Source organism: Sceloporus undulatus, chromosome 1 (genome assembly GCF_019175285.1).
Source record: "Sceloporus undulatus isolate JIND9_A2432 ecotype Alabama chromosome 1, SceUnd_v1.1, whole genome shotgun sequence".
Classification (NCBI taxonomy): domain Eukaryota; kingdom Metazoa; phylum Chordata; class Lepidosauria; order Squamata; family Phrynosomatidae; genus Sceloporus; species Sceloporus undulatus.
Genome location: NC_056522.1, coordinates 3,749,835 through 3,760,058, shown reverse-complemented (window position 1 = coordinate 3,760,058; position 10,224 = coordinate 3,749,835).

Sequence of the window (10,224 nt, the reverse complement as noted above, 5' to 3'; positions counted from 1 at the left end):
TACAACAAACTACAAATCCCAAGATTCCATAGGATGGAGCTACAGCATATAAAGTGGTGCTAAACTACGTTATTGCTGCATCTGTACTGCAGAATTAATGCATTCTGACATTGCTTTAACAGCCCTGTCTCCATGCTATGGAATTCAAAGATTTTTAGTTTTGTGAGCTATTCAGCTTTTTATTTCAGAGAGCTCTGGAGCCACAACAAACTACAGATCCCAAAATTCCATAGCATTAAGCCATGGCAGTTAAAGCGTTGTCAAACTCCATTATTCCTGCAGTGCAGATCAGGCCCTGGTTAGTCTCAACTAAAGCAGACCCACCAAATCTGAAATTTGGAAAATGAAAATTAAACATTGAATCAATACGTAAAGGAAGCAAACAGAATGGATGGCTCTGTTTTAGTCAGGACTTACAACAGGAAATAGATCATTCTTTCTTCCACCAGATTTGGTGAGACTAAAGGTGCATCTGCATTGTAGAAATAATGCAGTTTGACACCACTTTAACTGCCATGGCTCCATCCAACAGGATATTGGGATTTGTAGCTTTGTGAGGCACCAGCACTCTTTGGCAAAGAAGGCTAAGGATCTTGTAAAGCTACAAATTCCAGGATTCCATGGGATGGAGCTAGAGCACTAAAAGTGGTGTCAAACTGCATGATTTCTACAGTGCAGATGCACCAACGGAACTAATGCAGTTTGACACCACTTCATCTGCCATGTCTCCATCTTATGGAATCCTGGGATTTGTAGTTTGTTGTGGTGCCAGAGGTCTCTGACAGAGAAGGCTAAACATCTCACCAAACTACAAATTCCAGAATTCCATAGCACTGAGCCATGGCAGTAAAAGGGGTGTCAAACTGTATTAATTCTGCTGTGTAGCTGGAGTCTATTATGAGCCTTTCTATTTATTATGAAATATAAAGTGGTATGAAATACGAAACAGAATCCTGAGACATGACCCAACGCAAATCCCATTTTCCACTGCTCTCCTTGTTAGACTGATTTTATGTTCCGCTTCATATTTCACCATTTGCCGTCGGTTGTGTTTTGTCATTATTATGAGCCAACAAGAGCATTCCTGAGTGACATATAAATACGGTCTACAAAGAATAAATGAATGCCAGTGTATCCCACCTAATAATAAACTAGCACTTTCTCTTTGGCATGGTAGCTTTCTCCATGCAGCAAGATTGACTGTGACTGAATCTGCAGTGCAGAAATAATCCAAGTTGACACCACTCTCACTGCCATGGCTCAATGCTACGGCATTCTGGGAACTGCAGTTTTGTGAGATACTTAGATTTCTCTTTCAGAGAGCTCTGGTGCCACGGTGAACTATAATTCCCAGGATTCCATACTACTGAGCCACGGCATTTAAAGTGGTGTCAACCTGGATTATTTCTGCAGTACGAACCAAAGCTTTTGTTTTAATTCTGCTAGGATGCATTTCAAAAGGCAACCACTCACTGCGAACAGTTTATAGTTTGTTATCCAGTACAGAAGTCTTCCAGAGCTTGGAAAAGTTTCTTTGGTTGGACTACATCTCCCAGAAACTCCCCAGTCAGAGGATAGGATGCCTGAAGGAACCTGGGAGTTGTAGCTCAGAAAGGTCACTTTTCCCAACTCTGATTCTACCACCTCATTCTACGTAAAGTAGGAAAAGTTCTTACTTCCTCACAGTTGTCGGGGGAAGTTTGTAGCTAAATTCATGAGATAAATGCACAGCTGAGATTTAATTAGGGCAGAAATCAAGATCCAGGCTGTATCCACATTGCAGAAATATACCCGTGTCATACCAGTTCAACTGCCACGGTTCTGTTTTATGGGAACCTGGGATGTATAGTTTGGGTTATACTTAGAATTCTCTAGTATAGTCCAATGAACTGTAGCATCTTTGCTTCTTCTGCAAAGAATTTAAAATACTATTCCAGAAGTCTCTAGGCTGAAATTCACAACAATTTCATCCTTACATAGTTTAATTGCAGAAATCACATTATTGTAATAGTGCAGAAGAAAATGAACCCTCCTTTGCAACTTTCTTCCTATTTTTGAACCTTACAAATTATTGTAGAATAATCTATCTTTCAACATAGAAAAATAGAGTTTTTAAAATACAGAAGCCTGCTTTCTTTATTTTCTGCGCAGAAAATAAGGTTTTACACCCATTAAAAAAAAAACACAAAACCAGCTATGGATGATATCCTGTTCATTCATAGTTAAAAAGTAAATCCAATTGATTTAATGGATCTACTCTAATCAAGACTTAGGCTGCATCTACACTGCATAATTAATGCAGTTTGACATCGCTTTAATTGCCATGGTTCAATGCAATGGAATTCTTGGAGTTGTGGTTTTGTGAGCTAGTTAGCCTTCTCTGTCAGAGAGAAACTACAAATCCCAGGATTCCCTAGAATGGAGCCATGACAGTTAAAGCAGTATTAAACTGCATTAATTCTGCAGTGTGGCAGCAGCTTTGCAGCAGTCCATGCCATGCGCCTCCTTGCACAGAACAATCAACTCCACAAAACGTTGTGACATTAAAATACAAGGGGAAAAATTCACACGGTTCTCACTGACTGTTAGGAATTTTTCAACATGGGAACAGAAAACAGAGAAAATTCTTTCTAGTCCTAGGAAGGAACTATTGCGGTGAAAGTGGTATCAAAATGCTACAGTCTTGTTGTGCGGATAGTTGCCATGTTGCAGAATTAACAGTTTTGAAGGTCATGGTTCCATTCTCTGAAATCCTGGGATTTGTAGTTTGTTGTGGCTCCATAGATCTCTGATGGAGAAGGCTAAAAGCTCCCAAAACTGCAAATCCCAGGATTATTTATTTATTTATTTATTTACACAGCACCATCAACATACATGATGCTTTACAGACAGAATAAAACATGTATAACTATTTCAACAATTCCATTGCATGGAACCAGGGCAATTAAAGCAGTGTCAAACTGGATTAATTCCTCAGTGTAGATGTAGCCACCAATATGTTCCCAAACGGGGTTGACGTCTTTGAATCGGCAGAGCTTTGGTGTTTGTGAATTTATGTTACCTGTTTCCTTCCCTTCTGCGCTCTTCTTCTCTCTCTCTATCCATGGCATGCCTTTTTGTCAAAGCTGCTGTCTCCGCACTCTTCCCTTTCAAAGATGTATTTTTGCAGTCTCCACCACGGCCAGGAGTTTTCGCGTGGCATCCGTGGCCCGCTTTCTCTCCGCCCGGTCCGATAACAAAAATGTTTGGATCGGAAGCGCATGACCGATTGTGAACAATGTACTTGGGCCGGGGATCGACTTCTTCTGTTTACTGTTGAATGTTTAAGGGGTGGGGGAAATCTAAAAAAGGGGGGAATGAAACACGTGCCCTGCTCTTTTTAATTGTTTCCGACACAAAATAAATCTTTCCATTAAACTTGTACATAGCAAACAGAAAAAAAAGAGAAAAGATGAATAAATTAGTTTTCTATTTCGACTGTCGCATTGTAATCGGCACACCGTCGACGGATGTGGTGTTACTCTGCAGTGCTCTCCACCATCGCTTCTTATTCTGCCGGGACATCTGCCTTTGAGCTGGAATGGGTTTATTAGTTTCTTAAAACAGTTTTGTCCCATCTTTGATCAAGAGATCTCAGGACAACACACAAATAAAACAATATACAGCGGGCCCTTAGTATCTGCTGGGCTTTGGTTCCAGGATCCCCCATAGATATCAAAATCCATGCAAGCTCAAGTCCCATTAAATATATTGGGGTAGTAAAACGGAGCCCCTTATATAAAATGGCAAAGTCAAGGCTTGCTTTTTGGAATTTATGTTTCTTTGAATATTTTCAAGCCATGGATGCTTAAATCCATGGATAAAAAAGATCCATAGATACAGAGGGCTGACTATACCGTATGTGCTCATGTATAAGTCAGCCTCATTTATAAGTTGAGGGCAGGTTTGGTGACCAGAATTATGAATTTTGATATGACCTGTGGATAAGTCGAGGGTAAAACTTGGTTGCTGTTGATGTGTGCCTTCAAGCCATTTCTGACTTAGGTGATTTTCTGAGGCTGAGAGTGAAAACCTAAAGGGCATGTAACAAAGAAAGCCCCATCATAGGTTTGCCTTAAGGTCACCAGAAGTCAGAAATTATTGGAACAACAACAGGGAAGCCTTGTTTAAAAAACCAACAACCTTTTCAACCTTCTAGAGATTGCTTGAAGGCATCTTCCAAAATGTATCAGGGAAGACATTATCTTTCACAAGCTTCCACTTTTCTTACCTTTTCAGTTTTGGTGGCCAAACTTATAGATCTATGGGGTGGATTAAACATGTTAGAACCACATTCCCACTATGATTTAAAGCGAATTGCTGATCAGGTTATGTAACCGTTGTTCCCATTTGAAACCAGTTCTGATCCTACTGTGATTGGTTTCAATCATGATGAAGCGAGGCAAACGCAAAAACCCCACTCTTTCCTGACACTAGATCTTTGGCAGTTCTTTTGAAAAGAATCAATTCTGGAGCGAGTTCAACAAGTGGGAACGACGGATCTGAGTTGCATCATTCTGGAGGGGAGGGACTCATGGGAGAGGGGTCTTTACCATCCCTCTTCGGTTTTTGGTAGATCTCCCCCCCCCCGCCCCCTCTCTCAGTGCTGCCTTTCTGCTTCTGGTCTGAACTATGAGTGCATAATTTAAAAAAAATGAATTGAATTGATAGAAGATTCAATTTATTTATTTTGCAACTGCCTGGTAATCAGTGAGACAAGTAGTTGCAAAACCAATGAATCAAATAAAAGAGTAGATTCATTGGTTTTGCAACTACTTGCATTTACCCGGGTGATCCGACGGCAGCTCATAGTGAGGCAAGTAGCTGCAAAACCAATGAATTGAATCTTCTGTCAATACATATATATTCCAATGAATTGAATCATATATATATATATATATATATATATATATATATATATATATATATCCCAAGCAGGGCTGCTCAAGCTGCCACATACATCACTGATGACTCACAGATGATTGACATGCATTTTGAAGCAGCGCAAATTAGTGGGGACAACAATTGTGCCAAAAAAGAAGCAATTACAAGAGGATAATGAAAAGATCCACTTTCATGGTGGGAACGATGGACCTTATGGAAGTGATTTGCAAAGGCAAATCACAAACCAGTTTAAATGTAAGTGGGAATGAGCCCTGGGTATAGCTGGTTTGATCTCCTTTTTCCTTTCCGTTTTGCTCCTTATGAATGCTCAGTAAGGGATCCTAGAGGCAGCTGCTGCTTTACTTGCCTGGTGCAGGTAAGCAAACATGGCTACAATTGGATCTGGTGTTTACTGCAGACACGCTGCTGCAATCCAGCACCAAAAATGTGTTTGTCTTTTTCCAGGCTTCCTTCACCATTCTCCAAATGCCAATGCTGCTTTTTAAAATAAAAACAAATAAAACTGGCAGAGCTGTATTATGTGATCCCTATACTGAATGACAAGGTAGTGCAATATACTTGGATAAATGCACAGGGCTGTAAACACATTGGGCAATGGTGATGTATAACATCCAAGGGCAACACACATGGATTCTGCAGCCATCAGCTGGATACACCATTGAACAAGGTTCCAAAAAAATCACTTTGCATGCATAGGACAACTTGTGCAAACTAGTGTTTCATACTGAATAGTAACACCCTTCACTGCCTTTTCCTAATGCATGGCTGCAATCCTGTTGGTTCATCCCAGCTACAGTAGACCCATTGACTAAACTGGTGAATAGTGTGTCAAGACATGAGTAAATCCCATTGGCTCTCCTCTACTTAGGACTAATGGTAGGATTTAGGGCAATGTGAAATCATAGACTTATAGAGTCATAGTTAGAAGAGACCCCAAGGGCCATCCAATCCAACCCCCTTCTGACATGCAGGAATATACCATCAAAGCACCCCTCGATAAATGGTCATCCAGCCTCTGTTTAAAAACCTTCAAAGAAGGAGACTCCATCACACTCCAAGGCAACCTATTTCACTGTCAAACAGCTCTTACTGTCATTCGTTCCTCCGAATGTTGAGGTGGGAGCTCTTTTCCTGTAGTTTGAACTTGGAAGTTAAGCAATCATGAACTGAATACTTCCCTTGCACAACAGCCTATAAAGTACAGTCACATGTGTAAGGAAATTTACACAAGTGTAGGACACCAATAGGATTCCAGCCTGAGCATCAGAGTTCGGCTATGAGGGTTTAACACATTCACCAGGGAGTCAGTACCATTGTAGTCAATATAGATATGCCCAAGAATGGGTTGTGCATGGTATTTTTGCAATGTCTGTTTGTCTACAACTGCCCACACTCCTTCAGCAAGAATGAGAGGAGGAATCCCAGGGGTGTAGCTTTGGGGGAGTGAGCAAAATGAAGGCATTGCCCCCACAATAGCAATTCTGCCTCCTCGTGAACTTTTCATAGAATCATGGGCCTGTTACAGACAGGCCAAAATAAAGCTGCTTCGAGTCACTTTGGAGATATGGTATTTCAATGATGCATGCGTCCTAAGAGTCCAAAAGCCGCACCAAAGCTGCACTCCAGTCCTTAGAACTGGCACATGGCTTTGGTGTGGCTTTCGGCCTCTTAGGATGCATGCATAATTGAAATACCATACCTCCAAAGTGACTCGAAGCAGCTTTATTTTGGCCTGTCTGTAACAGGCCATGGAATCATAGAATCATAGAGTTGGAAGAGACCACAAGGGCCATCCAGTCCAACCCCCTGCCATGCAGGAATCACAATCAAAGCATCCCCGACAGATCCCCTTCAATCCCCATATTTCTTGCATTGCAGAAGCTGAGCTAGTGAAAATTATTCACACTGAGAACACTTCTATTTGTTGCCTTTGCATTCCCAGGGTCATTTTGTCAGCCCCTCTTCTCTGGATGCTTAAATTCAATTTCTAAAGGTTTGATTGAAGTTTTAAATTACTGCAATGCTAGAAACTGGGGGACTGAGGGGGAATTCATTGGGGGGGGGGAGCAGAATACTTATTGGAGAAGGCAATTTGCTTATTTATTTACCCAGGAATCAGGCAAAACGGTGAACAGTAGTCATCTTCAAACACTGTGTATGTCTTATAAATCTTCAGATTCCAAAATCTGCCAGTTGTCACCCACCAAAGTTGCGATCCTTAAGACACTGAATGGGGAGCAAGCCCTGTTAAGCAGAGTGGGTCTTCATTTACAAAAATAGGAGTGCACTAAAAGGCTTCTACAAAATTGCAAAAAGTTAACCTTTAACTGCTCATCTCCTCCCATAGCTATTTATTATACAGTATTATATTATATTATTTACAGTGCAAGCCCCATGTCATTGGGAGATATATTCCAATACAGTGGTGCCTCGAGGTACCACTGTACATAGACATATACTTGGGTATCTGAAACCACTAAGAATAGTGAACCCTTATTTTGGCTTTACTTGAGTGAATAGCACTGGAAGACATTTATCTTCCATTTGTGGGCCTCTCTTGGTCCTCCAATGCTATTATACTATTCTATGTATGCTTAGGCAGGAAGCATAGCATAGAATAGCACTGGAGGACCAAGAGAAGATCAGAAGACAACTAAGAATGGGGAGGGCAATCCACGAAAGAACTAGAAAACATCCTAAAGTGTAAAGATATACAGCTGTGCACGAAAGTTAGGGTAGTCCCAGCCGTTGTATTCCCCATCATCATGCACAGATGCAAGAGCTGGACAGTGAAGAAAGCAGAGAAACAGAAAATAAATTCATTGGAGATGTGGGGCTGGAGAAGAGTGCTGAGGATCCTGTGGGCAGCCAAAAAGACAAAAAAGTGGGTCCTAGAACAGATCAAGCCAGAAATTTCCCTGGAAGCCAAGATGATAATGTTGAGGTTGTCGGACTTTGGCCACATCATGAGAAGGCACAACTCATTGGAAGAGAAAATAATGCTAGGAAAGGTCACAGGTATGAATTTGCAGGATCTGAGCAGAGCAGAGAAAGAGAGGGGCCTTGGAGATGCCTCATCCAGAGGGTTGCCATGAATCAAGATTGACTTGAAGGTGGTTAATAACAACAACAAAACCTAGAGAAGCCCACAAGCACTTCTGGCAGGAATAATTTTTGCACCACAGTTAAGGGAAACTGTGGATATCAAGTTCACAGATAATGAGATTGTAGTGTATTTACAGGATTTATATCCTGCCTTTCTTCCTCAATGGGATTCAAGGCTACTTATAGGCATACATCCTCTCAGTGTCATACTGAGACATAAGTCAATTTTAGGCCTGTGTGTTTGTCTCTTTTCAGTTGATGCAAACGTTGGGGCTCCCCTTTTTTCCAGCACCATTTATTTATTTATTTATTTATTTATTTTCACTTCTATGGCCCCTTTCTCCCAAAAATGGAACCCAAGGTGGCTCACATTATAAAACATTATTAAAACATCACAATAAACATTTTAAAACAATTAAAAACATCTAGTTAAAATAGTATAAAATTGATACAAAAACATACAAAAAATAAGAACATAACTAAAAAACGCACACCACATATAAAAACCACAAAGTTATTGCAGCCCTCTGCCCCAGACATTCCAGGTCTGGTAAAAGAAGCAGCTGGCAGAGTCCTCATAGCTGGACAGAAAATGATTACAGCTGGCCCTCCTTATTGACAGATTTTTTTTATCCATGGATTCAAGCATCCATGGCTTGGAAATATTTTTTTAAAGTATAAATTTCAAATAGCAAATCTTGATCTTGCCATCTTATACAAGGGACACCATTTTGCTTTGCCATTGTATTTAATGGGACTTGTGCATTCATGGATTTGTTATCCACAGGGTGTCCTGTAACCACACTCCAGCGGATACCAAGGACACACTGCAGATCATCCACTGAGACCTCCAGTAGTTCTAAGCAGAGGATGCAACCATTTCTCATCTAGCTATGGAGACACAGGAGATTATCACAGCCAGTGTGAAGTCACAGACTTTCACAGCCGGCATCCATAGTTTTCAGGCGATGAGTTTCGCCAGCATCTGTGGCTGGCATCGTCAGAGAATGCTGGCATGAAAGAGAGTGGGGTGTATACTGTATACTGTTGGTTGAGAGTTGCATGTTAATCTGTGTATTGTTCTGTTGTTGAATGGCAAGGCCTACCGGGTGTCCATTTACTTAATGATACCAACTTTCTAGTAGACAATGGATTGTTAAGTAAATGGACAGTACTGTGTATGTGTATGTGTATATATATATATCCTCTCAACCAACAGCATATATACCTCCCTCTCTTCCATGCCAGCATTCTCGGAAGATGTAGCCACAGCTGCTGGCAGGACATTAGGAATAAGCTCTTCTAGAACAGGACCTCATAGCCTGAAAAACCCACAAAAACATATCACACCCTGATAGAGAAAACCTGTCAATAAGGTCCCAATCCCACTGCATTCCATTAGTCCTCAAGTGCGAATGCAGCGAGAACGGGGCTGTTCATAGACAGATGCTTCTTCAACCTCATCTCACCCCACTCTCTACCAAGCACAGAATGGCCATGGGTCAGGCTGCAGTGTCTCTATGACCTGCTGTGTTGCAGGTCCACAGGCAATACAATGGTCAACATCTGCCAGAAGTTGACCATAGGATCATGCTGGAGGACCTACAAATGCCTAAAGAAGTGTTTTCTCTAGGAACTGTTCTCAAGCACACCTCTATGGTCAACCTCTGACAGAGTTGCACTGGAGGACCTAGAGATTCCTAGACAGAACATATTAATCAAAACTGCAAATAATCATATCCACAAAACTCAAAGCCAGAAATATGGAGAACCAACTGTACTTCCAGCTGTCAAATACCCCGAGACCATGTCTTCTCATAATGGAAATACTGCTCAGTACCACAATATCAGTGGATGGATGGATGGATTTAACATATATCCTGCTTTTGAGAGCCAGCATGGAGAGTGGGCATGTCACACTCTCTCAGATTCAGAGAAAAGCAAACCTTGGAACAAACCTTGCTAAGAAAGCCCCATGATAGGGTCGCCATAAGTCGGAAATGACTTGAAGGCTCAACTACAGCAACAACAACATTAATGCTCTTTTTAAAAATGTTTTCAATTGTATTGTTCTTTTAAATTGTGAGCAGCTTTGAGCTTCAATTTTTGTGGGGGAAGTGGGATATAATAATAATAATAATAATAATAATAATAATAATAATAATAATAATAATA